General features: G+C 39.2%; 1 long non-coding RNA gene across 2 annotated transcripts in view; it reads left to right on the top strand.

Moving 5' to 3' along the window:
* Positions 1-21,586, top strand: part of LOC141512462 (uncharacterized) — a 50,265-nt gene extending 28,679 nt beyond the window's left edge. The window contains exon 3 of one of the 2 annotated variants that reach the window (XR_012475499.1): positions 21,107-21,586. This is a non-coding gene — a long non-coding RNA (uncharacterized LOC141512462). The other variant, XR_012475498.1, reaches the window with a different exon arrangement.
* Positions 21,587-25,237: the final 3,651 nt, after the last annotated feature.

Raw genomic sequence — 25,237 nt, 5'->3', positions numbered from 1 at the left:
TTATACTTTTTGATCCCTAATCATTCCTATTACCATCAGGAGTTTGTCACCTCAATCATTCCCTCTTTCTCTCAACCTCAGTCTATCAATAGATACCTCTTTCCTGTTGGTTACAAAAAAACCCTTCACTTGGCTGTATTGTCCTCTCTTATCATTCATCCAATATCTCTCATTTTCACAGATCAATTCCTAGAAAATATTATCTATGACTTTGGCCTTTATTTCCTAATCTTCCAGTCTCTTAATCAATTTTCCAGTCCCATTACTTTATGAAAACCATACCCTGTGAGGCTGATAAAGGCCTGTTGATATTCTCTCTGCTTCATTCTACTTCTACCCTCTGCATCCTTGGACACTTTTGGCCACCCTCTCCACCCTTGACTTCTGTACTACTGTTCTCTCTTGTTTCTCTTCCTACTTTTCTGAACTTTCCTTGTTAGTCTCCTTTGCAGAATCATCATTCTTTTGCTATCACTAACTGTGCTCTACTTTGGGTCTCTCCCCCCACCAAATATTATTGTTGTTGTGATTGTTCATCCTTCATTTCTTGAAAACCATTGACATCATCATTTCTTTTTTTTTTTTAGGTTTTTGCAAGGCAGATGGGATTAAGTGACTTGTCCAAGGCCACATAGCTAGTTCATTATTAAGTGTCTAAGACTGGATTTGAACTCAGGTACTCCTGACTCCAGGGCTGGTGCTCTATCCACTATACCACCTAGCCACCCCCACAAGAATGTTTCTTGACTTGCATATGAATTACGCAGACCTACACAAAGTCTTCAGATCATTCTCTCTTCCAGACTTGTCCAGGTCCAGTGACAAAACAAAAATCAGGATGACTGGTGATGGCCTAGGATGCAATGGGTGACCCTGGCCTTTCTAAATTAAGATTTTTCCTCAGTTTGTCTGAGGCAAGGTGATTCAATGACTAAAGGCTAAGAATTGAGACAAAAAAATAGTGTAATTTACCATCACAAAAAATATAAATCTTGGAAGATTGATCTGGTAAGATCTCTCCTGTGGTGATCTCATCAGTTCCTGTGGGTTCATTTATCATCTCTATGCAAATGTTCCCAAATCTATGTACATATCTCTCTCTTGACCTCCAATCTTGCATTAACAGCTGCCTAGTATTTCATATTCACTCTATCCCAGGCAAAGCTCATAATCTTGGCACCAGGTATCTTCACTGGTTATCTACCAAGACTGAAGTGCTCTCTCCACTCATCTCTGTGTTCTGGCTTCCACAGCTTCCTTCATATCTCAGCTGATATCCTATCTTTTCTAGGAAGCTTTTTCTGATTCCTCTTAATTCTAGAACCTCCCCCTTTCATATGGTTTGTTTGTACATAATTGTTTTCCTGTTGTCTCCCAATTAGACTGCGAATTCTTTGATGGTGTTTTTTCTTGCTTTTCATTGTATCCCCCAGGCTTAGCATAATATCTCACATGCAGTAGGTGCTCAATAAATGGTTATGAACTATCTTCTCCTCCCCCAGCCCTCCCCTCCTCCAAACTTCCTTACCACCATCATCCTCCCAGTCACCCAAGTGTTACTCATTGTCATCTTCAACACTTGTCATTCACTTCCCAAGTCTTGCCAAACCTATTTTTACAATGTCTCATATAGCTATTCCCTTTTCTCCATTCACACACCTCTGTTCTAGTTAACATCTTCATCAGCTCTTGCCTGATCTATTGTAATTGTAATTTCTAATCAGCATCTCTTCTATCAATGTTTTCCTTCTTCAATCCATCCTGTCATAACTGCCAAATTGGTCTTCTTAAAATGTAGATCTGACCATGTCATTTCCTTACTCAAAAATGTTCAGTGCATCCCTATGGCTTCTGAAACAAAACACAAATCCCTCAGGCTGACAAATTAAAACCCTCCTACCAACCTTTTGAGTTTTATTTTCTATTTGATTTTCTCTTCCCATATTCTCTGTCCAAGTCACACTGATCTCCTAACTGTTCTCTGTGTACAACATTCCAATCACAGTTCATAGTGTGGACTTGGCTCTTAGCAGGCACTTCCTAAAGTTTATTGCTTGCTTGCTGGGTCTTGGATTAAATGGTTTCTGTGATTCCTCCCAGTTCTAGGTCTAAGATCAAATATGTAACATTGCCTCTCTCTGATTGGACACGAGTTATATTAAGATCATGTTAACTCTTTTAGGAATTGGATCACACCATTGACTCATGTTGTCTCTCCAACTCAAATGTAAGCTTCTTGAGGGTAGGGTAGGAACTGTTTTGTATCCCTGATTTAATCCCCAAATACTTGGCAGATTATAAAGTATGAAATGTGTGTTCTTCCCAATGGTATAGGCAGTGCGAACCCACCATAAACACTGAGCAATTCACTTAAGCTAAAAAGGAAGAGCTTCATTGAAGTTTGGCTAAGTTAAGTCACTGTCTACTGATTGATGGATTGAGTTGTATTAATTACATCCATCACTATTTATACCACTGATTCTTTGAATCTGAGTGCAGGACATTTTGTATTCACCCCTCATAGAACCACAGAATATCAAACTATCCAATCCCCTCATGTTACAGTTGAAGAAACTGGAGCCCAGAAAGGGTAACTATCCCAAGGTTCACACATAATTGGAGCAAGAACCCAGTCTCCTAAATCTCAGTCCCATATTCTTTCTTCTAACCCAAATTGTCTTTTATTCATCTCTTCAAAGATTTTACTTTATTAGAGTCAGCTCGTTGTTCTGATCTGTCATGATGGTTTGGGGTTTTGATTATGTCATACCATGCCTTAGTGATCATTCCAGGCTTTGTATAATTCTCAGATTTGATAAACATTCTGTGAATGTTTCTCCTTCCAAGTCACTGACAAAGATATGCAAGGTTCTGTGCTACATAGATGTGAAAGGGGATAGTGTGATGACAAAGGAAGTGTTGTTGCCCTTTAATGAAGTGAAGGATTGGTGGGGAAGGTAGAGAATATTGATTATGGAACAATTCAAGGTAATGTGGGCTCTGTGAAAAATAATGCCATTGATGGGAAATGAGAGGAGGAGATGACCACAATAAACAGAAATTTGATGGGGTAGGAGGAAAGGGCAGGAAATGTTCCCCAAGGAGTCAGATGGATATATATATATATACATATATATATATATGTATATATATATATCACACAAGAGGGTAATAAGAAAGTGTATGTAGTTGGAAAAGAAAGCTCTCCAAGGGCCATATGTATTAATATGTTGGGGATGGAGAAGGAGATAATGGCTAGAAAAGTAGACATCAGTAGAGGTTTGAATGATAGATTACAAAATGTGAAATGTGTTCTTCCCATTGGTATAGGGAAGTGGACACCCATTACAAATTTCTGAGCAATTGTAATTCATCCCAGGAGATTACATGGATCCTCTGCTAAGGTCACAGTCCCCGATGATTTATGGGATTCTAGAATCATAGAATGTCAGAGTTGCAAACAGCTACCTAGACCAACATTATCTCTTCTACAGCATAAAGGGTGCTCCAGGCTTTCCTTGAATACCTCTGCTGAAGGGAAACACAATCTCTCCTGAGGCAATCCAGTTCACTTTGGGAGAGTTTTGTTTTTTAGGAAGTTTTTCTGAAAGTCCAGCCACAATTTTCTAGCTCTGCCCTGAGAGACTAAGCAGGACTGATCTAATCTCTTTTCCACATGATAACTCCTTAGATCCTTGTCCCCTCTATATCTTCCTTTATGCTGATCAAATATTTCCAGTTCCTTCCAATATCCTTAGATATCACACACTCAAGACCTTTCATCATCCTCATCTCCCTCCCTGGGATACTTTTTATCTTATCAATTGTAATACATGATTCCCAGAGCTGAATGTCATAGTCTAGTTGGAGCCTGACTGCAGCACAGCACAGGAAAATCATTGTCTCCCCTTGTGCTTGGTGATGGCTACTGTGACAGGGGTGGTAAGAACCTCTTACCCATATCACCCAGACCAGCCTTAAGATCCAATTCCATTCAGGAACTTCAAATAATGTTTTTTTTTAATTAAAGGTAATAGTCTTTGGTCTTTGTTCAAACTCCACAATTCTTTCTCTGGATACAGATGGTATTCTCCATCACAGACAGCCCAAAATTGTCCCTGGTTGTTGTACTGATGGAATGAACAAGTCCATTAAGGTTGATCATCACCCTGATGTTGTTGTTAGAGTGTATAATGTTCTTCTGGTTCTGTTCATCTTGCTCAGCATCAATTCCTGCAAGTCTTTCCAGGCTTCCCTGAATTCCTATCTCTTCTGGTTTCTAATAGAACAGTAGTATTTCATCACATACATATACCACAGTTTGTTCAGCCATTCCCCAATTGATGGGCATCCCCTTGATTTCCCATTCTTTGCCACCACAAACATGGCTGCTATGAATATTTTTGTATAAATGATGTTTTTACCCTTTTTCATGATCTCTTCAGGATATAGACCCAGTAGTGGTATTGCTGGATCAAAGGGTATAACACATTTTTATTGCCCTTTGGGCATAATTCCACATTGCTCTTCAGAAGGGTTGGATCAGTTCACAGTTCCTCCGACAATGCATTAGTGTTCCAGATTTTCCACATCCTTTCCAACATTTAAGACTATACTTTCTGGTTATATTGGCCAACTGGAGAGGTGTGAGATGGTACCTCAGATATGCTTTAATTTGCATTTCTCTATATACTTTTGAAATGAGTTCTTTGTCAGAAACACTATCAACAATCATTTATTAAACATTTGTTGTTGTTTGATTGTTTCCGTCATGACTGACATTCCATGACCTCATTTGGGGATTTCTTGGCAAAGATACTGGAGTGATTTTCCATTTCTTTCTCCAGCTCATTTTACAGATGAGGAAACTGAGATCAACAGAGTGAAATGACTTGTCCAGATTCACATAACTACTATGTGTCTGAGGTCAGATTTAAATTCAGGAAGACTCATCTTCCTGATGCCAGGCCAAGAGTTCTATCCATTGCTAACTAGCTGCCCTTAAGAGGAGTTTAACCTGAGAATACAAATATAAGCATAAAAATAATCCCTGTCCTCGAAGAATTTACATTGTAATGGGGGAAGACAGCATGAAAGAACGTGAAAGGGGGTGAGAAAAGGAGAAGCTGGTAAGTATTGGGACAAGATCTAATGAGTCTACATCTTGGAGAGGAATGAAGACATAACTGGCCTGAACATTCCCCTTAAAATTGAGAAGTGCCACCAGAATGGAGCAGGGTCTTGAGTTCATGCCATAGGAGGAAGGGAGATATTCAGCCTAGAGAAGAAAATATTATTGGGATCATGACAGCCATCTCCAAGTATTGGAAAGGAAGACACATGGAAAAGGGATCAATTTTATTCTACTTGACCTTAGAAGGCAGAACCAGGAGTAATGGAAGGAAGTGGCAAAGAGACACATTTTGGTCAGATATATAGAAAAACGTCCTAAAAATGAGAGTTAGCCTTTGGAAGTAGAAGAGTTCTCAGAACTGGAAGTCTCTAAGCAAAGGCTGGATGGACCACTCATAGCCCAGTGTTACAGAGGAGGCACCTAGCCATCATTTGGATATTTCTCCTGACATCAGGCCCAAATGAGTTCCTTTGCAGTTTTGGGGGGCTGCAGGTTGAAAGGGCTTCTCCTTCTTCTTCTCCTCCTTTTTTTTGCAAGGCAATGGGGTTAAGTGTCTATTCCAAGGTTGCACAGCTAGGTAATAATATTGAGTGTCTGAGACCAGATTTGAACTCAGGTTCTCCTACTCCAAGGCCTATTCTCTATACACTGTGCCACCTACCTGTCCCTGAAAGGGCTTCTTCTAGCCCTGCCATTTCAGGATTCTGTGACCAAAGGTGCTTTAAAAACCCCTTCCTCAACAACATCATCACATTGCTTACAGAAGTGGCTTCCATGAGTATTCCAGTGCATTGTTTCCATTAAATAATAAATAAAGGATGACCTATTTAAAACAGACTGCCTATAAAGCCACAATTATGCAAGAGGAACTGGGCTGCATGGATGGTTTTATAAAGAAAAAAATTGCCTAACAGGAATGATGAACTCAGTAGGGTGAGGCTTCTCCATCCTTAGAGCAGGACATGGAGGCTGAGTCTTCTGTGTGTCTCTTGGAATGATTGATTCTCAATAAATCCAACTTTCTGAGGGGCCCAATTTGACCTTTCTTATTGAAACTCTTTTTGTACATGCCATTCCTAAGAAGACTAAAATTAGAGTAGATTCTCTTGGCTTCTGAAAGATGAGGAGTTCTGAGGTGAATCTTCCCTGGAGACCAATGATAAGACCCCGTAAATAGCTCTTCAGACCACAGCAATGAACACTAAGTTTTCTTGCCATCCCTGAGGTGTGTGGAGATAAGAACTATGCAAAATCAGCCAGAGCTATCCTTTTGGCAGACAAATCATTTTTTCTCAGCAATTTATCTTGATTTCTTTTCCATTGCCCCCTTTAATAAGGGCAGCCTTCAATGCATTGTTTTTAGCTTTCTTGTTTTCTGACTATAGATTTTGTCCCTTGATGATGTCATCCAGTCTCAGGACTCCAACTATCACCTCATTGTAAATGACTCTGCAATCTACCTCTCCAGCTTTAGACACTTTCTGGATGACCAGACTTGCATTAATAACTATTTGCTGGCCATTTCTCCCCTGGGTTTCCTGCTGGTTGGTTCCTCAAGCCAGTAAACTCATTATCTTCTCATCAAACCAGCTTTCTCTCTTAATTTTCCTGTTTCATTTAGAAACCTGGGGACCAAGTTCCCTCTCTAACCCACATTCAGAATAAACTATTTCCTCTCTCTCTCTCTCTCTCTCTCTCTCTCTCTCTCTCTCTCTCTCTGTTTCTATACTGTCAATCATCAAGTCCAAAAGATCCTTCTTCCTCATATCTTTCACTTCTTTCCTCAATTTTCCATTCCTACTGTTGTGACCATTAGCTCAGACTTTCAGTGTTTCTAATCTGAACCAATGCAACAATATTTCTCTCCACCCTCATTCTCTTTTCTACTCTCAATCCCAACTGATTTTTCATATGCTGTTAGCTTAATCTTCATATATATATATATATATATATATAGATATAGATAGATAGATAGATAGATATAGATATACATATATAGATATATAAATTCATTTATTTTTCTTCCTCCCTCCCTTCCGTCTTCCTCCCCTTGACAGTGAGTAATCTGATATAGATTATACATAAACACATTTTCACACTAATCATGTTATCAAAGAAGAATCAGAGCAAAGAGGGGGGGAACCATGAGGGGAAAAAAACTCATAAAGCAAAATAAAAAATTTAAAACTGGAAAATAATATGCTTTGGTCTGTATTCAGACTCCATAGTTCTTTCTATGCCTGTGGATGGTATTTTCCACCACAAGTCCTTTAGAATTCTAAAGTGATCTTTGATCACTGTACCCCTAAGAAGAGTTAAGTTCATCATAGTTGATCATCACACAATGTAACTGTTAATATGTACAGTGTTCTCTTGGTTCGGCTCACTTCACTTAGCATCAGTTCATGTAAGTCTTTCCAGGCTTCTCTGAAGTTTTCCCATTCATGTTTTCTTACAGAACAATAGTATTCCATCACATTTATATACCACAATTTATTCAGCCATTCCCCCAATTAATGGATATCCCCTCAATTTCCAATTCTTTGCCACTACACAAAGAACTGATATAAATATTTTTGTCCATGTAGGTCTTTCCTCATTTTTTATGATCACTTTGGGATACAAGCCTAGTAGTGGCATTGCTAGATCCAAAGGGTATGTATAATTTTATTGCCCTTTAGCTATAGTTACAAATTTCTCTCCAGAATGACTGGATCAGTTCTCAACTCCATCAACAATGCATAAATGTCCCAGTTTTCCAACATCCTCTCCATCATTGATCATTTTTCCTTTTTTTTCATTTTAGCCAGTCCAATAGGGGGTAAGATGCATTTCTCTAATCAATAATGACTTGAAGACATATGACTATAGATGTCAGTTTAACCTTCTTAAAGCATACCTCTACTCACATTACACCCTTGCTCAATAACAGTCAATGGCTCCCTATCATCTCCCAAATAAAGTCCAACTCAGTGAACCAATCATCATATAATAAACATTCATTAAGCATTTACCATATGTCTGACTCTGTGCTAAATGTTGGAGCAACAAAAACAAAAATGAAACAATCCTTTCTCCTATGGAGTTTACATTCTGAAAGAGCAGATGGTATGTATGTAATATGTATATATAAAATATATATGTACATATATGGATGTATATGGATATATGTTTATATGTGTATGTACACACACACACACATATATATACATATTTAACTATAGTACAGACATATTGAAACATATGCAGATTTATTTTGTCTGAACATCTCCATCTGTGAGTGGCTCAGAGATTGATCTTGTATGATAATGAAAAGTCTTCTAATTGTCTATAGAGCTAAGAGGAATTGATGACTTAGAAATTGTTGAGTTGGAACTGATACAAAAAGGGTATTCTGTCCATCTTTGTGGTTGTGAATAGGTAGGACTACTCTATGCTGATTCTGAGAATTGGATAAGAGAAGAACATCATCCCTTTCTCCTGTCTAGCCATGGTGGCTGTGAGCTCATGACCACTTTTGTCTCTTTATACTTATTTTCTAATATAAGGTAAATTAATGCTTTGAAGTAAATATGTCAAGCAGTATCTTTGTGGATGCACGAGATCCTGAAGTCCCACTGGCAACCAATTACTAGAAGTAGCCATAGGAGTTGGGAGGTAATTGAGTAGTAATCTTGAGATAATTGGGCCCAAGCATCTATAAGCAAAATCCTTTTGAACACTGCAAGGTCTGGAAAGACTGACAGGAGACAGCTGAGCATTCCAGCCCAGCAACAGCCAAACCTAGTGAGAAATCAATTCTAAGAAATGTTCTTGCCCCATCCCCTCAGTTGAAATCCATATTCCAAGCCTTCTGCTCCTTTAACATGGTAGTTGCTAAATCTTGTGTGATCCTGACTATTTGCAGTATTTGAATGTTTTTTTTTCTGACTGCTTGAAGTATTTCCTCTTTGACCTGGGAGTTATGGAATTTGGTTATAATATTCTTGGGAGTTTTCATTTTGGGGTCTCTTATAGGTGGTGATTGGTGGGTTCTTTCAAATTCTATTTTACTTCTGGTTCCCGGAAATTAAAGTTTTTCCTTGATAATTTTTTGAAATATGATGTCTAGGTTCTTTCTATGATCAAGACTTTCAATTAGTTCAATAATTCTTAAATTATTTCTCCTTGATCTATTTCCCAGGTCAGTTGTTTTTCTGATGAGTTGTTTCCATTTTCTTCTATTTTTCTTTTGAAATTGTTTTATTATATCTTGATGTCTCATCAAGTGATTAACTTCCATTCACCAATTCTAATTTTAAGGAATTCTTTTTTTTTAGGTTTTTAGCAAGGCAAATGGGGTTAAGTGGCTTGCCCAAGGCCACACAGCTAGGTCATTATTAAGTGTCTGAGACTGGATTTGAACCCAGGTACTCCTGACTCCAGGGCTGGTGCTTTATCCACTGTGCCACCTAGCCACCCTCTTTTTTTCTCATTTTACTTATTTTATTTTTTTTTAAACATATTTCCATATTAGTCATGTTGTGAAAGAAGAAACAGAACAAAATGGAAAAGCCACAAAAGACAAAAGTGAAAATAGTATGCTTCCTGCATTCTAATTCCATGGTTCTTTCTCTCCATGTCGAAGGTATTTCCCATGATGAGTCTTGGAATTGCCTTTGATCACTGTATTGCTGAGAAGAGCTAAGTCTATTCTAGTTGATCACCACACATTCTTCCTATAAAGACACATATACAATGTTCTCCTGTTTCTGCTCACTTCAGCATCAGTTTAAACAAGTTTTTCCAGGTTTTTCTGAAATCCGCCTACTCATCATTTCTTATAACACAATAGTTTTCTTTTTTAATTTATTTTTATTAAAGGTATTATTTGAGTTTTACAATTTTCCCCCCCAATATTACTTCCTTCCCCCCCCACTGAAAGCAATCTGTCAGTCTTTACTTTGTTTCCATGCTGTACATTGATCCAAATTGTGTGTGATGAGAGAGAAATCACATCCTTAAGGAAGAGACAAAAAGTCTAAGAAAAAACAAGATCTGACAATAAGATATCTGTTTTTTTCTAAATTAAAGGGAATAGTCCTTAAACTTTGTTCAAACTCCACAGCTCCTTATCTGGATACAGATGGCACTCTCCTTTGCAGACATCCCAAAATTGTCCCTGATTGTTGCAGTGATGGAATGAGCGAGTCCTTCAAGGTTGAACATCACCCCCATGTTGCTGTTAGGGTATACAGTGTTTTTCTGGTTCTGCTCATCTCACTCAGCAAGGGAATTCTTTTCTTCAGTGAGCTTTCTTTTTAAAGATTTTATTTCTTTTGAATTTTGCGATTTTTCCCCTAATTTTGCTTCCCTCCCTCCACCCCTCCGCAGAAGGCAGTCTGTTAGTCTTTACATTGTTTCCACGCTATACATTGATCTAAATTGAATGTGTTGAGAGAGAAATCATATCCTTAAGAAGAAAAAAAAATAAAATATAAGACATAGCAAGATTACATAACAAGATAACAGGTTTTTTTTAAATTAAAGATAATAGTCTTTGGTCTTTGTTTGAACTCCACAATTCTTTTTCTGGATACAGATGGTATTCTCCATCACAGATACCCCCAACTAGTGCCTAATTGTTGCACTGATGGAATGAGCAAGTCTTTTAAAGTTGATCATCACCGCCATTCAGTAAGCTCTTGCGCCACTTTCTCCATTTTGCTAATTCTACTTTTTAAGAAATTAGTTTCATCAGTAAAGTTTTCCCATTTGGCCAGTTCTGTTTTTAAGGTGTTATTTTCTTCAGTATCTTTTCATGTCTCTTTCACTAAGCTGTAAACTGTTTTTTTTCCCCTATTTTCTTTGCTTCCCTTTCTTTTCCTAATTTTTCTTCTATCACTCTTACTGGATTTTTGAAAATGTTTTTTTGCTATTCTAGGAATTCTTGTTGGACTTTTGTTCAATTTCCATCTTTTTCTTGGAGGTTTTACTTGTAGCTATTTTGACTTCATTGTTTTCTTCTGACTTTGTATCTTGATCTTCCCTGTCACCACAGTAAATTTTTCTGGCCAGAAAATTTTTTTTATTGTTTGCTTAGTTTATCACCCTATTTTTGGGATTTTGAAAATATATTGTTAGAGTTGAACCCTGTTCCCAGCATGGGGAGTGGAGGAAGGAGACCCCCCCCCCAAGCTTTAGGCTTTATTGACACTACTGTTTTTAGAGATAATTCTAGGGGTTTGAAAGTTTTCATCCAAGATAGTGTGATCTGGAGAGAGGTGTGGTCTGCACTCTGGTTCTTATCCAGTATTGCAGGTAAAAGGTGAAATGATTGAGAAAATGACTCCCTATCATCTATCATATCAATTTGTTAAGCAATACTTTCCAATTGCCCTCAAAACCAAGATTAGACTTCCTCAGCTTAGATTTGGACCCTGAGCAGAGACAAGTTTTTAATGCATAAAAATAATGAAGCAAATAAGGTCAATTAATTCACAGGAAAATATAATATTAGGAAAACTGATTTCTAATTGGAGGAAAGATTATGTATATAGATATGCACTGGAAGAAATACCCACATATGATGAACTGGTGCAGTTCTCTGAAGTCAGAAAAGGTGTCCCATTCCCCAAGTGTTTGTAAATAATCAAGGAAACATGGAAACACTAATTGATCAATCAGTGTGGGCCTGTTTTCAGTTAAGACACATGAGTTGTTTGAGATGTACAATTGTGAGAAAACTCCTCGCATCAGGCTTTGGATCTAAGTGTCTGGTCAGCATACCCTAGGTCCTTGGTTAAGGGTCTCTAAAGAGAAGTTAGAAGTAGTCCAGTTTCTCAGACACACAAGACTGGGTTCAAACAATACAATAAAGTTTTCTCTCAATTCCCAAAATTGAATATAGTTTCCTTAAGATAGAAGTTTCACTAGATATATAATTGAATAGAAATGGAACTGAGCTAGCTCCATAATTGAGTCACAAGGTAGTGGCAGTATGGTTCCCTCAATATTCACAATTAATCACTTACTGTCATAATCCCTCAATTTCCTCAATTTTCCTCACCATGAGGGGACCCTGATCCCTTGGAATAGCAACTGATATTGTTCCTCTGGACCCCTCACAGTCCCTGATCTCTTGTGACCAAAAACAATACTGCTCCTTACGATTGCTCCCTCTTGACTGAAAATACTCCTTTCTGCCTTTGAATTGTGATCCAGAAGTAGGTAAAAGCAGTGGGATTGCCCAACATCCAGTGCTAGCACAGGGATCCCTTGTAATCTCCTTCTGTTCAGTTGTCAGATTCTTTTCTCATCTCTGGCTTGAGACTCCCAGAGGTGTTGCTGCTTCTGTTATCTTCACCAGAGTCATCATCTGTGTTTCATCTACATGCACTACCTTCATGTCATAGATCTGCCTTTCTAATTTCCTAATTTGTCTTGGACTGGAAAGAATGTCTCACCTTGACTTTTTGTTGTCTCCAGAGTCATTATTTTAAAGTTGTATGGGAGGGAGTGTCAGAACTTGGCTCAGTGATTTCTCTACCTTTTTGGCTCTGACCCTGAGAGTTCCATTGCAACAGTTGATATCCCATAACCTTCAAAGAGCAAGCTCAGCTGAGCACCAGAAAAATTAACTCATCACTGGTGACATATCTGACATTAAACTTCATGAGGACTCTTTAAAGGAAGAAAAGGATTTCTAGAGCCAGAAATAAGGCAATGCTCCTTTGCCACACATGTTACTTTTTGTTTTATTTTAAGTTTGAGTTCACAACTGGCATGCACAAGGAGAGTTTGCCTCTGGTTTAGAGGTAATGCTTTGTATCAAGTATTTTTATTTTATTTTCTCAGTAAAATTCTTTTCTAAAAGCTAATGGTTGATTGCTAATGGGGATCACACTGATGGGGGCTCAGGAAAACTAGTACTAGAAACCCAGCTTCTTAGAGTTATCCCTAAAAGTTAGAGGAGTGCTACATAAATGAAACAAAAGGGGTGCTATATAAAATGAGTACAAAGTGGTTAGGGAAGGAGTGTGCTAGCATCATGAAGGATCAGGAGACTTCCTTCAGAATGAGGTGCTTGATCTGAATATTAAAGAAAGTTAGAAACTCTAAAAGATGAGAGTGAGGAAACAGTATTCCACATATGGGAAAGGGTCAGTCCCATGTCTGGAAATAGAGCATCATTATATGAGGTAATAAGAAGGAACCATCATTATATCAGGATGGTAGGATCTAATCTCCTTATTAGCTTGTCACTCAAGGACTTAGTACTTTCAACTCATCTCTCAACTCTTCCTTACACATATCCCCACATACCAGGACTGTTCATTGTTTTCTAAACACTCCTATTTTCTCTTCCCACTATGACTTTGCTTGTGCTGTTTCTTACTCTTGGAATATCATTCAGCTAACTCTCCTCTTTGACTGTTGAAACTGTATCCATACTTCAAGATCTAACTCTTCCTTTGCCTTCTTTCATAACGCTTTCCCTGAATATCCCAGCTAGAGTCATCATTCACTTCTGATTAGATGTGAGCTCTTTGAGTGTAGAGATTCCCAGACTCACAAAGAGCCTGTTAAAAGGTGGACACTTAATAAATTCTTGTGGATGGATTGACTGATTACTCCTATGTCTAGCAGCATAGTAGATAGCACTGTAGATTTCAAAGTCAAGAAAACCTGAGTTCCAATTCTTCTTCAGTCACTTACTAGCTGTGTGATCCTGGGCAAGTCACTTCTCTTTTCTGAGCCTATTTCCTTACTTGTAAAATGGAAATGATTATTTTATGGTCTCAACCTTCCGGGATCTTTAAGGGCATTCAATGAGATGATAATGTTTATAAAAAGTTTTGTAAACCTGCAAAAGCTATTGCCAAAATGACTCCTCCTATTTGAAATGAGTTGCAATTACACTGGGGTCTTTAGGTGCACTGCCCCATTGCGGGGAGACTCAGACCATAGCTGAAATTCCTTATTTATAAAATGGTTAGGGAGATACTAAGCAGAAATCTGAGGATTTGATGTTTCTGGGTCAACAACACACTTATCACATACTTAGACTGTTTCCCCTGAACCTTCTTCTGTAGTTAAAATCAGTCAAGGGGGGCTGATAACTAAGGTAACCAATGTCTTTAGTAAAAGAAAGAGGAGAGGAAGGCCTTCTCCTTCTGTATTCTCCTATATCCTCATAAAGATTCCCTGGGCCCCCTGAGCACAGAATCCCAGTCACCAGGTAGTGGCTATATCACTGAATGAACAGAATCCTATCAATCTTGACATTCTTGTTATAAGTAAAACCAGGAAAAAAAAAAGAGGAAACTGCAGAGGAATGGAAGGATGGTTCACAGGTTCTCCTTGGAAAAGTAAATAAAAGAGTTGGCAGAATTGGCTTTATCATTCATCCAAAGGAAACAAGAAACATCATTATTTCATAGGACAGTTGATCATCTCAGACTTCAGTACTCATGATAAATATTTGCAAAAAGACCACCCTGAAGATAATTACAGCTTCTGGGCCAGCATCCCTTGCAGAGGATAAGGAAGCAGAGAATTGCTACAAAGAACATCACAAGACCCTCCAAACTGAATTAATTTATCCCCATACTCTGTGACTTGTAGTGCAAAGATGGACACAGGAAAATATTGGAAAACACGGTTCAAGAATAAAAAACAGGAGCGTTAGAACCTTACAGTCACATATCTTGGTGTATTTTTTCAAAAAAAAAATAGAGAAGCACATCAAGCAGTATCACTGAAAAAGAAATTTATTTTGCTCTAATAGACAGAAAATAGTTGATTTCCAAGATGGTTGTTTCCAAAATCAGAGCATGAATATTGTAGAGTAAAGGTCAAAGTCAATGCTAAATTAGAAGAAAGAAAGTAAATAAGGAGAGCATAAAGGGCCTGATTAGGAAAATTCCAACCTGTTACATTTTAAGGAGATGTTAATCTGATAAATGGGGAATAGATGAAAGAACAAACATTAACACAAACTATCACTATTTCCTATGAATTTTATAAATCAATTACTATATTGAGAAAATCAAAAGAGATCAGAACCCCTCCTCAGTCAGCAATTATTGTCCTTGCCAAAAAATATCACTGCTTGGATAACAAAGATTTAAAATATAAATTCTTTTGTGAAAGCTTATGGAGTAGAATGGTGAAAGATTAGTGTAGTAGAAAGAGTGACACACTTTGAGGGCATTGAACCAGATGATCCCCAAGGATCCTTATGGTCAAGACTAGGAACAGCATTGCCTCACAAAACAGAAAGAAGTCAAAGAGATTAGGTGGGAAATAAGGTAATAGAAACTTAATCAGACAGCATAACATTTAATAAATGTTTGTTGATCTGACTTGTTGAAAAATTAAGTCAGTTTATCCCAAGAAAAGTTCAGAATGAAAATAAAAGTAGGTGAAAAAATAAAAAAGATCTGTTGAGATTGTTATGCCGAATTGTTTTCCCCCCTTCAAGGATGGGGGGGGGGTGTCACCATATTTGAACTCACAATTTTTAACTGCTGTAGTGAGAAAATAGGAATAGCACAAAAGACAGAAATATCAGTCTAGAGCAAGCACATCTAGTCTATTCTGAAGGTGACATAATTGTAAGGGTACTTAGAGATCAATTCTCAAGAAGATAATATTAAATTTTGATGGGGAAACAGATCTAACTATTTAAAAAAATTAAAAAATTGAGGATATACTCATCATCAACCTTATATGTTTACTTTCCTGTCTCTATAATATGTCTATTGAATAATTTCCCCAATAATGGAGGCATACTTGAGTATTATATGAGAAAAATTGGGTATTATTTGCAAATGATATTCCTCAACTGGTTACATTTTCACACTCATGCAATGGACTAAAAAGTTTAGAAGATATAAAATCTCAATCTGCTTTTCATTGTTGGACTGTAGAAAGAACCTTTGATTCAGTAGACCATCACACCTCTTGGAGGTTTTCCTCCAATACGATGACTTTTTTTACATATGTTAAAATCATGTAGGATTGAAAACATTAACAAGATAACTTTGTTCAGAAATACTATGATCATTAAAATTTAATGAGGTAGGAACTAGGGAAACATAGATTTATCACAGGTGTGAAAGATGCTCAGCACTACTCTATGGAGAAAGGAACCTCTATAGATAATAAATCCTGCGAATACTTTTATTTGTGGTCAACATTGTGCTGACTACATCAATCTTGGAATGCTGCATAGATCCCAATAAGATCCATCATGACTCAAAAGAGACCAAACTAACTATCCACATAGAAAAAAAACCAAATGGATGAAAAATGCTTATTTTGTAGACTACAATATGCTATTAGATAGACAATCCATAGATATAGTCTATCAGTACATAGGTCTTGGACAGATAGACACCTAATGGCTAATGAACAAGAAGAAGAGAGTGGGGTGGGATTACCTTTTAGTAATTATTACACTTGAGTTTAAAATAAATCAGTGTTAACAGGCACTATATGTGAGAGGTAAGTTTGTCTGAAAAAGATCTGGGGTTTTTAGTAGACTCCAAGTTCAATGAATGGTGTGGTAATGGGTTTACATAGTATTAGACTATTAATAGGAAGGAGATAATCCATTGTCCTCTGGCCTGTTCAGACTTCATCTGAAATATTATGTTCAGATTTGGATGCTGCAGCTTAAGAAAGGCATAAATCTAGAGGGGGAACAACCATAGGAGCCTTGCCTCCGGGCCAAAATAGGATCAGTTGAAGGAGCTAGGGATGTTTGCCTTTGAGAAGGCTCATGAAAAACAATCTAAGTATCTTCAAATATTTGAAGGATTGTCTTATGGAAGAAGAATTAGATTAGTCTGTCTGGCTCCAGAGAGCAGAATCAGGAACACTGAGTAGAATGCACAAAAAAATCAAACTCAGACTTGCTGCTAGGAGAACCTTCCTAACAAATAGAATGGGCTTCAGAGGTGGTGAATTCCTTCTTCTGGAAAGTCTTTCTTCAGCAGAGGCTGGATGAACTGGGACTTTTAACCTTTTTGTTCAGTTGAAAATGCTTTCCCTGGTTACCCTTGAAGATATATATACAAATAATATTTCAGTGACCAAATCTAAAGACATTTTCTTCTTTTTGGTAGCATTTGACACTATTGATCAGTTTTTTTCCTTCTGGATATTCTCTTCCCTCTAGGTCTTTATGACACTGGTCTCTCCTGGTTCTCTTCCTACCAGTCTGCCTGCTCCTTCTCAGTCTCCTTTACTGTATTTCTGGCCATGTCATACCCACTAATTACTTGTGAGTCCTCTTCTCTCTTTGAGACAGCTGGTGGCACAGTGGATAGAGTACTTATCCTGGATTCAGGAAGCTGTGAATTCAGTCTCACATACTTACTAGCCATGTGACCTTGGGTAATTCACTTCATCTTTGTTTGCCTCAGTTTCCTCAAGTATATAATGGGGATAATAAAGTGCTTACTTTCCAGGGTTGTTGTGAGGGTCCAGCACATAGTTTGTATTATGTAAATGCCAGCTATTATAAATGTTCTTATCATGATCATAGTTCTATGTTTTCTCATTTGGTGACATCAGCTCCCTTTGATCCAATTATCACTTCTGTGAATGTAACACCTAGTTTTATACATCCAACCCTACTTCTTTCCTGAGCTTCAGTCCTTTGTTGCCAATTGCTTCAGCATGTCTAAAACAGAATTCATATTTCCTCATAAACTCCTTAATCTTCCCAACTTCACTATTACTGTGTGACTTTTCATTCTCTCAGGACCTCAATGCTATTCTCTTCTCCTCATTCATTGTCCCTCTCCACATATGACAATTGCCAAATCTTATTTCTTTCTCTCCAAGGTGTCCCCTCTGCTCCACTGATACAGTCACCATCCAGTGCAGGCTCTCATCTCCTCTCATATCAATTATTGTAATGACTTCTGATTGGTCTCTTTGCTTCAAATACTCACCCACTCTTTGACCCATTTATAAAGGTGACTTTCCCAAAGTGAAGATCCAGCCATATTAGTGCCCTACTCAATAAACTCCAATGGTTCCCTACTATCTCCAAGATTAAATACAAATTCTGTTTGGCATTTTCACAATCTAATCTTTTTCTTCTTTTCTAGTCCTCTAATATTCTCCTTCCCTCCAAGTACTTCACAGTCTAACCTTGCTTGCTGTTCCCCACACATGATACTATTGTTGAGTCATTCAATCGCATCTGACTCTTCATTACCTCATGGACCACAGCCCTTCACCATCTCCCAAAGTCTGTCCAAGTCCAAGTTCATTGTTTCCATAACACTATCTATCTATCTCATCCTCTATCATCTCCTTTTCCTTCTGCCTTCAATCTTTCCCAACATCAGGGTTTTTCCAATGAGTCCCATCCTCTTCTCATGTGGCCAAAGTATTTTAACTTCAGTTTCAGTATTTGACTTTTCAGTGAATGGCCTGAATTAATTTCTTTAAGTATTGACTGATTTGACCTTCTTGCTGGCCAAGGGACTCTCACTGGGACACCACAATTGGAAAGTATCGATTCTATAACTTCCATTTCTGTGTCATCTTTGTACAGCCAATAATTCTGTATCCTTACCTCCACCTCCTGGTTTCTTTCAAGATTCAGTTAGTACACCCCCCTTTCCTGGAAACCTTTTCTCCCCCCTCCCCCCCTTCTAATGCCATCACCTCACTAAACTTCTCTTATCTCTACTCTCTATATTGTTCATACTTAACTTTTAGTCACATTTCCCCAAACTCCTCTCTTCCCCATTAGAATATAAGCACTTGGAGGGAAAAACCTTTGGTTTTTCCTTGTATTTCTAGAGGGCTTAATAAATGCTGCTGATTGATCAGTTCCTTTGGGGACATGAGTTGAATGATCTTATCCAACTCTGGGATCCTCTGCAAACTGAGTTCCTTTGCAACCCTAAAATTTTGTGAATCTTCTCCCTGTAACAAAGACTTTTTTTTAACATTCAGATTATTCCAGTGATGCTGGATGGAACAGTACAGTCTCCAAAGAATTAAAGCTGTGGGTCACCCAAAGGGCAATGCAGAGGCCTGTGGTGGGTGTGAACGGTTGCAACCAATTTCCAGGAAGAAAGTGCACAGGAGATATATATCCAGATTGTTCCACTGGCATCCATGCAGCATCCAGATAGCTTTGGGGAGGTCCCCACCATGATGAGGCATGGGGGTGGGGGGGCCCCTTTGGAGGTTCTGTGATAGGATATGGATAAAAGATTGCCAAGGTGAAGATGGTACTTGGATGGATTGCAATCTGCACCTCTGGAAAGAGTTCCCTTGCCTAGAAGCATTCAGATCTGTTACTGTAAATACTGCTAGGGAACTCCATCAGGACAAAATACTCTGACCTAGGTTATGGATTTTGGAAGGGTCGTAATTATCTTCCTGGTAGAGATTCACTTTGGGGCTGCACCCTGCAACCCTCTGGGCCTCTTCCTCCTATGGAATCTTTATCCAAATGTTCCAGTAAAGCCTACTCACAAAAAAGGATTTACCTAATTTGATGAAACACAGAACAACCAGACAGTTCATCTAAAATAACTTTAGAAAGAGGAATTTTTGGTAGGATCCTTTGTTTGGAGGTCATTGGGAGGGACCTTCTGAGACCAACCCCCTACCTAACAGATAGGGAAACTGAGACCTGGAGAGGCAGAGTGGGTTGCTCCAGGTACCACAGATAGTAAGTGAGAAGGCTGAGGTTTGTTCCCAGGCCTTTTTGATTCCCCAACCCATGCAACAACAAACATCAGATAAAACTCTAGGCTTGGAGTCAGGAAGACATGAGTTTGAATTCCAATTCACACAAAATGACCTTTGGCAAATCATTTTACTCCTCCGGGCCTCAGTGTGACCTTGGACAATCTGTAAAATGTGAAGGTTGGTCTCAATGATCTCTAAGGTCCCATCTAGCTCTAAATCTATGATTACAAGGACAAGATAGAGCCTGGAGCTGTAATTTCATTAGCATGGGGAATTCTCAGTTGAGAAATTCCTTTTATCAATGCAGGTTGGCACCTTTTCTGCAATTTATAACCTTAAAGAATTCCCTAGAGTACATGACCATTATTTGGGGTTAGGGCAGGACTTGAATCTGGCTCTCATCCCAATGTCTTTCTTTTGAACTATGCATTATAGGACCAACCCACCTCCTTTTCTGCTCATATCCTGTCATGTTCTTGCTGTCACTTTTTGAAGTGTAAATGTTGCAGCCTAATCACAATCAATGTGCATCTTTCCTTTGTCCTGTTTCTTTCTTCATTCTGAGATGATGATGATGATGCCCTCTGATTTACAGCCCAATCATATCACCAGAAGAATACTGAGTTGAGAACATGAACTTCTGAGTCACCTGAAATTTGAAGGTCACCAAAATGCTGCAATTTCCCAAATGCAAACCAGTTAGAGCACCTTCTGGTCCTCCTTAATAGTTGGTCCACCATCCCTCTCTGTTGTTTGTCCAAGATTCATCTGTTGATGAACTAATTCAGTAGATTTCCCAATCAGCTAAATGATCAATACGAATTTTTCACTCACTTTATTTTTCCTTGTACATAGTTTGACCAAACTCTTTCAGATGAATTTTCATCTGAAACATCTGGAGTTTTTAGTGGACTTTTGGAAGTTCATTATAAGTTATCGGTATGTTGTAAAAAGCTAATGAGATCTTGGACTACACTAAAAGTTATGGTGTCTAGATATAAGGAACTGACAATCTCACTATACTCTTCCAATCTGACCATATCTGGAAGTGTTACATTTCATCCTGATTGTTGCATTTTGGGAAGGACATTGATGAACTGGAGAGTATCGAGAAAAGAGCTTGGGTATCCATGGAAAGATGATGCCATAAAAGGATCACTGGAAGGAACTGACACCACGGAAGGAGGATACCATATTGAGATCACTGGAAGGAACTGTGTTTAACCTGGAGAAGACTGAGGAAATTATATTTGTCTTCAGGTATTTGAAGGTCTGCCATGAGGAGGAGAGATTACTCTTGTTCTACTTGGTTCCTGACATCAGAATAGGAGTAAGAGGTGGAAATTGCAAAAAGGCAAATCCAGCCTTGGGGTAAGGAACCATTTCTAATCATCAGAATCATTCCAAAGTGGAATAGGTTGCCTGGGAAGTTAGTGGGTCCCCCCTCACTGAGCACCTTCAGACAGAGGTTGGAGGATATCTTATGAGTTACATTGTAGAAGGAATTCTCATTTAAGGGTGTGCCACTGGGTGATTTCCTAGTGCAATGAGCACAATGTCAATCTGCCAATAGAATCCTTTGGATCAAGATTCCCTCAAGGGAAAATTCTTTCATTATGTAGGACTTCTTCCATGATACTAACAGAATACTTCTGTAAATGTCAGTATTAATCAAATAATCTATCAATAAGCATTGATTAAATATTCCCTATATACATGGAACCCACGTAAGGTTGGGCTCACAGTTATCTCTGTACTTAAGGCTGTAGTGGGATGATGTATATTGTTAATTTGAACGTGAGACATGCCCAAGTCAAAATTAGACAGGGAAGGGAGGGACTGGGATTCAAACCATGAAGTACAATGGGAAAAATATTGCCTTTGGAATCAGAAGAATTGGATTCAGATCTTGGTTCTGTCTCTTGCTACTTTGGGTGCCCTTGGATTTCTTGTATCATTTAGCTGTTCTGGGGTTGTTTCTTCAGTTCTAAATGGAGAGGATGGAGGGGAGGATACATGCTTCAGCTCATCTCCTCACGATTTAGATTTCCTTGTCTAGGTTTCTATTTTTGAAAAAAATTTATAATTTAGGGGTTATGATATTCTCAGCATCCTTGCCTTTATAAAGAAATGTTGTCCTTAAATATTTGTGGGTCATTGTTATACCTGGGCAATTATTGGGCAATAGGAATAATAGTCACCTGAACCATGATTCAAACCCATATCCTCTGAGGCTACAACCAGAATTAGAAGTCATTTTCCAGAGAGAGAGAGAGAGAGAGAGAGAGAGAGAGAGAGAGAGAGAGAGAGAATCTGTGTAACCTAGAGCTGTCTGCACCCATCTTGCAGATGAGAGTCAAATTAAGAACCTCACTCAAACATAGATATCTGAATGGATAGAAACCTCCCCAGAGGTCATTTTGTCTAAACAACTTCTTTTAAAGATGAGCACGTTGAGGCCCAGAGCAAGGGAGGAGAATGAATGGAAAATGTCCTGCTTTTGCCAGGAGACCAGGGTCTAGATAGAGAGATTATATGTACAGGTCAGATGCACGGAATGCTTTTTGTGGTCCAAGTCAATTTGCCCATCCCCCAGAGCCCACTCTCTTTCCTGAGCTCTTAGAGCACCTCTTTCCCTGAATGCTCCCCTTGGAATTTTTTTTTTTTTTTGCTTCTTGACATTGCTCTTTTTTTCATCTCTGGGGGGGGGGGAGCTTTTAGGGACTGAGTTTTTTTGGTTTGTTTGTTCCTTTTTGCTATTCTTTTCAGCATAATCCAAGGCAGAAAACGCTTGTAAATTCCTACTATTTGCTCAGCAGGGAGTATGCAAAGATGCAAACTGAGACAGCAGCTGTCCCCTAGAAGCTTCTAATCTAAGAGGGGTGGAGCAGGGAGTGGATCATAGGTCCACCAATAAACCCAAAGTCCTCAATGGTGCAAGGAAGAAGATCTGAATGGGAAAAGCAGTGAGTCGTTCCTTACTATGCGCTCCAGTGAGTGTGTTGGATTTTCAAAGAGGCATCCAGACCCAAGGCTCCAGGATTATTTGGGGAGAGAGAGATCGTTTTCAGTGGGGGGGAGGGGTGGAGTGGCGAAGGGAAGATTTCCTGGAGGAAGGGGGGAACCTGAGCTGGGGAAGGACTGGGAGATGAAGCTGGGGAGAACGAAGGCTGCTCCTTATTGGTGATTGTACAAGCGTGGGCTGAAAAGGAGCGATCAGGACAGTTATTCATCGCTGATAATCACATGGTAGAGGGGATGTCATCCTGAGCCTGTCCCCTGGGTGGTTGGCATAGAGTTGTTATTAAGAAGAGAGAGCAGCTCTTGAGTGAGATGTGAGAGAAAATGTGAATGGTGCGGGGACTGTTGGGGAAGGTGAGGGAGCCTGCTTCGGGGATGCCCCTCCCCCCCAAGCGAGTTGCATCGGGGAGAGCCTCAGTGCAGATCCTTGGATTGAGACTGTGTCGATGCACAAGGGGGGTGGGGGTGGGGGGGGTGTCCCAGGCAGGAGAGCAGAATCTCTGGAGGCTAAGTGGCCCAGAAGGTGGGCTTGTCTGAGAGCAGGTCTGAGTCAGCAGACGTGGATGTGAGAGGCAGTGTCACCTAGGCGGCTAGACCCATGTGGCATCGGGAAGACTTGGGTCCAGGTCCGTCCTCTGCAATTTCCAGGCTCGGGTACCATAGGCGAATCACTTCGGCTCTCTAAGCCTCGGGCGACTGAGACAAGATTCTAGGCAGGATGGAATCTATGTCAGTGGTGAGAGATGGGATTATAGGCTATTGCTGGATTGGCATATCCGTGTCAACATTTCTAACCCTCCCCTCCTCCACCCCACCCTAAGTCTGGAGAGAGAAACCAGTGACCCCAGAGCTTGGAAAATGTTCTCTGGAACTGTGTAACAAGCTTGATCTTGAAGGGGAAGGATTTGAACAGGCGGATATGAGGACTGAGTGTATCCCAGGCAGGGGATGGAGATGGAGTAAAAGCCTGGCCAAGTGAAAAGAAGCAGGAGAGTGCAAATCAGGCGTCAGAGAATACATTATGTTTCAGTTGGATTGGAAAAGAATGTGAAAAAAGGAGTAGCAGGAACTAAGGTTGGGAAGGTAGTGACTGCGCCCATAGGACAAGTGAGAACTTCAAACAACAGGTAGAGTGCTAAGCAAGGTGGGATATTGTCCATAAATCCAAGACATTACTAACATCACTTGCCCTCTTGATGCATGGAAACAACTGAGTTGAACAATTATTTGGCAAGAAAATTAATTAAAATAGAATCTACCAGATGGTGCATTCACTTCCTTCCCTACCACAGGCAGAGTACTCCAGGTGAGCCCCTCCAGAGCCCATCCCTCTCCTACTTCCTGGCCTCTACCCCAAAGGGGCCTCACAGTACTTAGGGTCTCTGTTTTTTAAACCTTCAATAAAATTTCCCCAGGTGCTAAAATTGTTATTTATAAATAGGATGCTGGAGGCTAAGACTTTGCATTTTATCCTTTTAGGCAACAAGCAACTATTGAAGGAGTTTTTTTTTTTTGAGCAAGGGAATGACATGGTTAGATTCAGGTATTAGAAAGATTAATTTAGCAGTTGTGTAAAAGATAGCTTGGAGAGGAAAGAGATGGTGAGTGGCTATGGCTCGTATTAGTCCAGGAAAGAGATTCTGGATCCCTACATTACAGCAGAGTTTATATCAGTATTAAGGAGAGGTGAGGAGGGGCTGTATGTGAAGGATGCTGAAGAGCTATGGTTCAAAGGATTTGCCAGTTGGAGCTAAAATGACTCAGGTTTTGTGCTTGAGTAACCGAGAGGGTCCATTGGTTTTGGACATATTGAGTTGGAGGTGCTTCCTAGTGAAGAGAGCCCAGTGGACCACTAAAAATCATAGGGTTACAGTCTGGGGTCTGATGGAACAATTTCATCCAATTGCCTCATTTTTTAGTTGAGGAAAATGAGACCCAGAGACGAAAACACTATTTCCGAGGGGTCACAGCTAGTAGAGCTGAGATAGTCAAAATTTGACTCCAAATTCAGCACGCTTAGAAGTCTATCATGTTTAGAGAAGAAAATAGGATAGAATATGGGTGTTGTCCATAGGTGATATGCATGGATGTACATAACATTGGCAAGGGAGAGAGTTCATAGAGAAAACAAGATTCAGGTTAGAAGCTGAGTTAATGTCAACATTTAAAGGGGATAGTAAGCAAATAATCAGCCAACAAAGGAAATAGTGATGAAGGGATGGGGGAGGGAAGAAAAATAGGAAAGATCAGGGTTATTTATCAAAGGCAGGAGAGGAGAGAGTATTCAGAAGAAAAGGGAAGCAAACAATGTTATACTTTTCAGAAAGATGAAGGGTGACTGAAGCTTGAGAAACAATCTCCAAATCTGTT

The sequence above is a fragment of the Macrotis lagotis genome, chromosome 2, assembly GCF_037893015.1.
Source record: "Macrotis lagotis isolate mMagLag1 chromosome 2, bilby.v1.9.chrom.fasta, whole genome shotgun sequence".
NCBI lineage: Eukaryota > Metazoa > Chordata > Mammalia > Peramelemorphia > Peramelidae > Macrotis > Macrotis lagotis.
Note: the sequence above shows the minus strand (reverse complement) of the source record. Positions and strands in the feature narration are given on the sequence as shown.